Genomic DNA, 7,575 nt, shown 5'->3' with positions numbered 1-7,575 from the left:
AGTGGCAGCCTAACTGCTCTTTAGGTTTGAAGCTTGCTGTGTTTGTGAAAGGGATCGAATGCCTTTAGTGTTGGGGACTGGACTTAGTGATCCAAGAAGCCACTTTGAGTTCTTTTTACCTGAGCAAGGTCAGCTGCTATGTTTTTAGATGTCTGCTTTTGTATATATGGCATTGGGTAGTGAGTGCAGCGCCCAAAGGTTTTTAATGTATTTTATTTATTAATAAAAAAATAATGAAATATCTTTTAAAAAGAAACTTTGTAACTTGAGTAGTGGAACTGGCTTCTAGCTTTGCAAGAGAAAAACTGTCTTTAAGGAGTGCTTAGCATGGCAGGATAAACAGTTTGTCACACCATTAGTTTTTTTTTTCTCTTGATCACTATCTTTTTAAGCAATAGTTGTATTCTGGGTACAGGAAGGAGCTCAGCAGCTGCGAGAAGCTGCTACTTCCACAAGAGCAGGAGACTGTAACATTCTGTCAACTTTTCGCCTGTATACCAAGTCGCAGCTGGCTCCTGCTGGGTTCAGAACCAAGTCCCACTTTTTCTTCCCGTGTCAAACAGCCTCAAATCATTCGTACAACTGGATCCTTAGGAAATTATTCTTGAGCAGGAGCTAAAGCACACCGCTATTTGACAGCTTGTCTGTGTGAAATGCTGGTCTCAGTTCAATTCTTTGAGAAGAAATGGTTGCAGTCTGGAAGCTTGCCAGTTAAATTGTGCCATTATTGACCAAAGCCCACAGGGTTAATTTATAGCAATAGATTTATTCTTTTGTGGAGAACTTCTAGGCACGTTTTAGCAGCCTGTTGGTAATTGGGGAGTATCTCTTTCGACTAGTAGCTCCCTCTGGGGACAGTGGACTTTGTCTTCAAGTACTTAAATTCTGGACCCTAACTTCAGTTAGTGGTAATTGAAGGAGAAGAGTAACTGTGTGATCGTACAAGTTCATAGGCAACTTCAGATAAAAAAGTAAAAGCTTTAACTTTCTAAAGAAATCCATGAAATTATTCTGTCTCTCTAGTGTGGTTTACAGTTTAAAAATGTTTAAAAGTTAATTAAATGTGACTGTGTATTGTATGTTTATATTTTGTGTGGAACATATAGTATTAGTTCTAGAGCAACGTTTGTCAACCCGCGCCTTTCAGAGTACCCTGTAACCTTGCCCCAGGAGGCAAAATGAAAACGTACCAACCCGAGAAGAGCACGGTGTTGCTTGCAATGTGTTATTGGAGTCGTTTTGTTGCTTATGGGTGTGTGAAGATTAGAGGCCATTGCTCTAGAGCGGGAGAGATTAGCACCAGCACTTGTGTACCAAACTGAGCCATGCTGACTGTGTCAGCCAGTATTTTTTATTTAGATGTACTTCAGGTCGAAGTCTTAATTTTAATGAAACCATTATTTCTAGAAGTAATTTTTAAAGTAATTATCTTTGTACGAAAGGACTGATGTGGCTAACGCTGTCACAGAGCGGCTCTATTCGGTTGTTCTAGCTGCTGCGTCCCTCCCATGCAACAGAAATGCCGCGCAGGCTGTTTGCCACATTGCACTGCCTAATACACTTTAAACGTGTAGCATTAATCGTTTCATCCTCCATGTTAGGACTTCCTAACTCTAAAAGACATATCCATACTGTGTGGAATGTGTATAATATGCGCTTGAGACTTTAAAATACATAATTTTATTTTACAGAAATGTGTTTTGAAATTTTTCATGGCAAAAGCTGGGAAGGAGAGATATTTACCCTTGCGAATGGCGGAATGAAGTGCCAATGTTGGAAGCACAGGCTCTCCGCGTGTAGCTAGAGAATCTTAAATGCATTTGGTAGACTTGGAGATTCGATGCTCTGGGTCGTTCTGTAGAGGCACTTACCCCATCCCCGTTAGTTACACTGAACTTTACATGCCGACTTCAGTTCCTGAAGTGCTGCAGTGTTCCTGCCTGGTTCTACTGCTCTGTCATCCTCCTCCCTGCCAAACCATCACTATAGCACTGGGGCGAAGGTCCCCTCTGCAAAGAAACTACTTGCTGTTTTATTTCACTTGGTGCTTATTGACACGAGTATAAAACTAAAGTATTTTTGATCCCGAGTCTGTCAAAACATATTAATTTTGCCATGTTAAACCAAGATACAGAATCTTTACTCCTGCAAAATGTCATAGGAATTGTCTTTCTTGCTGCTGTGTATTGCCACTGCTGAGGGTAAAATGCTGAGCACATTCCCTGACTGTAGAATTCATACCTAACCAAAGAACTGTACTCTAAAATCTTACATTTGCATGTTTCTTATGTTTCCAGCATTAATTTTGAAGAAAAACAGAGAAAGGTAAACTGTATGTAGCTAATGGTACTTTTGAGTGTATAAAACTTGCTAAGTCATAGATCTTAGAGGTAAGATCAGTTTTGAATTAATGTGATGTAGAACTAGTGGAACACTGAAAACTGGGGAATATAAATAAATGAATTAATATATGTAAATGTCTTGGATTATTTCTTTCCATTTTCTTTTCACTTCTGAAGGCTGTTTCAATTTTCCAAGAATCTTCTTCACAGTCATGGTTACTCTTTTAAAGAATCTTTACAGGAAAACTAGGTTGAGCTTCCGTCAAAATATATGCCACCAGTTGCAGCTTCTCTTGGCTTTCAATGCTGTGTGCAGCAGGACGTGCAGAAAAATGGGGAAAAGGTCTTGATAATTTTACAGTTTGTGCTTTTATTCATCATGAACTGCAGAGACTCTTAGAAAGATTTTCATTTTTCTGTTCTAATCTAAGAAAACAAGCGTTGATCCTAATAATTGTTATGGAATACAACACTGACTAAATTCAGAGAAAGAATCTACAGAGCCTACATCCAGAAATGGAGAGCTGTGTGATAATCATTCAGACATCTCAGTGTAAATCTTGAAAGTGAGCTAGAGTGTGAAAATGGGCTGAAAGAAGGCGTTTGCTTCTTTGATCAGTTTAGGTGATTCTACATCTCTTGCTTATAAATCAATATTAAAAATGGTTCATTGTAAACACCAGAACAAGCTGGACTTGACAGAGAAGATGACTGAAAGAATCCCAAAGGAGAAATGTGGGGAGTGACTTGGTTATCTTAGTCCAGAAGATGGGTAAATTTTTTTAATATTTCCCTCCCTCCACTTTGACCTTGGCTCTGGGGAGACCTTACAGCGGCCTTCCAGTCCCTGAAGGGGGCCTACAGGAAGGCTGGGGAGGGACTTCTTACAAGGGCCTGCAGTGACAGGACGAGGGGTAATGGTTGGAAGCTGGGAGAGGGCAGGTTTAGACGAGATACAAGGAAGAACTTCACCCTGAGGGTGGTGAGACACTGGCACAGGCTGCCCAGAGAAGCTGTGGCTGCCCCCTCCCTGGCAGTGCTCAAGGCCAGGCTGGATGGGGCTTGGAGCAACCTGGTCTGGTGGGAGGTGTCCCTGTCCGTGGCAGGGGGGTTGTAACTAGGTGATCTTGGAGGTCCATTCTGACCCAAGCCATTCCATGGTTCTATGGTTCCCAATTTGCATTGCAAATTGTGTTGTGGCCCTGCGCATACATCACAATAAAAGGTCACCATGGTCACCAGAAGTGACGTGCAGGTTGAACTAGGAGCAGTGGGCTTGAGCCGTCTCTTCAGAAGCGCGGCCAAAGTTAGAGTCTGTGCAGGGCGGGAGAGCAGAGCTTTGTGAAAAGGAGCAGAAAGTTAGGGCCGAAGGTTACTCCCAGGCCCTTCAGTCTGCATCTATTTCACAATAGGCAGGCGTGTTGCTGGCGTCCTGTCCCAGCCTCCGCTCCAGATAAGCTCACTGACACCTCGAGGACTTACCTGGGTGGTGTCAAGTTCCTGTTGGAACTGAAATTTCAGATGCCTCAGCAGCCTGTGGGATAGCAACTGCCACCAGACGAAAATAGCTGCATTTTGTGCTTATCTGAATAAGCAATGAAGCAAGCAGATAAGTTCAATTTTTTCTGCCTCCTGGTGGTTCTTAGTATTTTATTCCAGACCACAGAGGCACTTTCTGTGAGTGCTGTGGTGAGTTTAACCTATTTCAACAGCACTACCAACATGTCTGTGTTCGAGCGGTCCGAATGTGGCCTCTATGGATTACATTCGCCTTATCTTGGTGCTCGGGGGCTTGTGGGCATTCCTAAATCTCGGAATCTTCAAGCGTGTGATGCCAATACCGAGTTCACCGTCACCGGAGTACCGTGGATAGCGCTGATGGAACGAGGCAATTGCACTTTTGCTGAAAAAATCAACGTGGCCACCCGAAGGGGTGCAACAGCAGCTGTGATCTACAACGTACAGGGCACAGGCAACACCACCTTCCTGATGTTACATCTCGGTGAGTATCACAGCATGAATACCTGATCGTTTCTCTGAGGTTTAGTCCAGGGCAGCACAGCCAGGCTATAAGGAACCAGTTGCGTTTGTGGACAATTGTTGCCTTAATCAAGAAATTCAATGGGAAAAACAAATGTATTATGCAATTTGAGTCTCGACTTCAGTGCTTAGTAAGAAATGCTCTGCTGTTATGTTCTGAGCTGGGTACAGTGTGGCCAAACTTGTGAGTCTCTGAAGTTAGTATTGTTTTTTCACTTGTACAACAGGCAGATTATTTTAGGCAGTGATGTAGAAAAACCCATAGCGTCTGCTTTGAAGGCACTAGTTTATTTTTAAAGGTTGGAGGACACAAAGCATAGGTATATGCTTTGCAGCTTGCAAGCTAGATCTTGCCTTTTGGGTGTTTTTTTTCCTCTAAATTGTTCTAATCCTTTCTAAATAGCAGCTAATCTCAGCCTCTTCTAGGGTTCCCTAGTTCCTTAGTGAAAAGTTAGACAAAATGATTGTGGTTGTCCATTCTGGCCCTAATAACTGTGGATCTGTCATTAGGGAAGCTAACTGTGATCCTGTATTGCTTGGCTTTTATTTCTGTGTGTGTTCCTCCAGGTCAACCTGTCTAATTAGCATTTGAGTACAAAGCATACCTAGCCATAACTAGTTCCTTGAAATACACTTTGGTGGAGCTGCACTAGGAATCCTTTGGCTTAAGTCTTGCTTTTCTGATTTTGTGAGCAAACTGAGGGATTTTTAATCCGGAGATGAGCCAGCATGTTACTGCTGACACCCCCGTGCTGGTGGGGGTTGCCGCGTGAGGAACTTTCTAGCACTGGAGCCCACACCTGGGCCGTTCACAGGAGTTGGCCGACACCAGCTGTTGTGCAGGCTGGCTCAGGCGCTCGGTTATGCCCCTGTAAGAGCATCAGAGGTGCTTTACGGCCCCAACTATCGCATGAGGCTCAGCTCCAAGGAGAAAAAAAAAGCATCCTAAACAAGCACAGCACAATAAAAAATGTGCTGTACAGCACTGACAGCGCAGGGGCTTGTTGCGCTACCCAGCCAGCTTTGACTCTCCTCGTAAAGTTAGTGTTTGCAAGTGGAGCTTAAATGTTTTACTGGAAATGTGTACCCAATAAACCAAAGCTTTTGTTCTGCCTCTGGAGAAAGCGATTTAGGCTTTGGTGGCCGGCATGTCAAGGTTTAGATTAATTTGCCTTTTTTATCTGTTTTTGGAGCATGCCAGCTCATACTAACACTGGATGAATAAAGGAAGAATTGTACTGGCTTTATGTAGCTGCAAAATCGGTGCCAGCTGCATTTCTTGAGAGTGGTGGTGGCCCCAGCTGGCCCCAGGCATGAGCGTGGTGGGAGCAGGCTGGCCCATTCCCCCGGCAGTCACCAGAGGAGAATGGGATGGAACCTTGTTTAGACACGCTGGGTAACTGGGATGTCGCAAACCCAGCAGTTAGACTAGACTCCAGAGGTAATTACTTAGGATGAGCTCTGAATGCAAGACCCTAATTTTTCAGAATTTTTTTTTTCCTAACACTATAAAGATTTTTAAAATCTTGAAAGCAACAGATGTATTACCCAAGAGTGTATTTTATGAGACAGGAATTCCCATATTTCTTAATTTAATTAAGCTATTTTTCTGAAAGACACATTGTGATTTTTATAGGACTATTTCCTACAGACGACCTCTAGGACTAAAGTGGATATTATGCTCTGTTTGATGGCAAAGAGGGTTTATAAATCAGTGCAGCAGTCGCATATGTTAAATATGGTGATGGCAAGATTAGGTCTTTGTCTAACCAGTATAGGAGAAGCATCTTCTCTCTGTATCTCTTTTCCTCAGTGCGAAGTGTGGAGCTGTACGTCCTTTAGGTAAAACAGAAAAAGCCTGGGAGAGGGATGGTCGTTGCAGCACAGCGCTTAGAGCAAAAGAGTGCTTGGAGACGATTTACTTTTTTACAGTAGAGTTGTTTACGGGGCTGGGGAAGGAAACCTCCTGTCTGGCTGGAATCTGCTGATGGTGGCATCGCCCAGAGAGGTCTGAGGAGACTTGGGGATCAATCCTCTCTGCCGTTTGGGTAGGGGACCTTTGGAGATGAGACACGCTGTTGGCAGAGCAGCAAGAGAACAACCCGCCCTGCTGCTGCCAGCGACCTGCGAGCTCCTGATTAAACAAGGAGCAGCAGCCTCCGGGGTTATCGTCCAGCTCTTGGTTGGGGCCAGCCCTGACATCTTCAGTCACCCGTCTGTATTGCTCCGCTGCTGTGCAGGGCCACAGGAATCCCATCACCTCGGTTATTTATCAGGCCTTGGGGCTTCGGCCACGTTTTCACAGAATCGTAGAAGACCGGGTTGGAAGGGACCCCTGGGATCATGTGGTCCAACCTCCCTTGGCGAAAGCACGGCCTAGACGAGATGGCCCAGCACCCTGTGCAGCTAGATCTTAAGTGACCCACGTTGGGGAAATCTGCCAGTGTTTCCCACCATCCTCCTCCCTTCCTGCTGGCTTTAACATAAAATCAATGCAGTTTTCTAGCGACCCTTATTTTCTGTTACAACAGTGCAATTGTATTTCACATTGTAAAACACCCGCTCCGTCTTACAGCAATGAATAGTTTGTTCTGGGCAAAGTCCAGGTGTGCAGGAAACACTGGTAATTTAAAGTTGCTGGGATAGAGACAGAGCAAAAACTGCCCTCTTGGTGACTCCTCCTTCATCCTCCACTGCAGTTCCTTCTACCTGTCATCAGTTTTGCCTGTTAGTGGGTATTGGTTTGTTGTTACACACACATATAAGATAAAACTGATACGGTAATAGCTTTTACTACGGAAAATCTAGAGGTCAAGATATTAGTAACAACTTCCCCATTCCTCTCCAATTACACAAATAACTGGTGGTAAAATACGCTACTTAAAGCTGAAAGAGCTTCTGTAGGTGTTGTGTCTTATTTGCAGGAAGTTAGATGATCCAATGGCACAGAGACTAGGCTTTTGCTAGAAGAAAAATGTCTCTTTTTAGTAGTTCCAGCACTTGCTTGATTTGCTCTGGAAAGGAAATGGAATATGCATCTGTAACCCAGCACTGCTCCTTGAAACTTAAATGGAAATTCTAGGAATTATCAAGTTTTTGCAGCATAGCCAAATTTAAACAAGGTATTTTGGGTCTCTTGTTTTAGTAACCAATACCAAACCACAGACGGTAGCAGAATAACAGTGCTCTGCAA

This window comes from Leptosomus discolor, chromosome 9 (assembly GCF_034619465.1).
Source record: "Leptosomus discolor isolate bLepDis1 chromosome 9, bLepDis1.hap2, whole genome shotgun sequence".
Lineage (NCBI taxonomy): Eukaryota > Metazoa > Chordata > Aves > Leptosomiformes > Leptosomidae > Leptosomus > Leptosomus discolor.
This window is presented reverse-complemented; position numbering follows the sequence as displayed.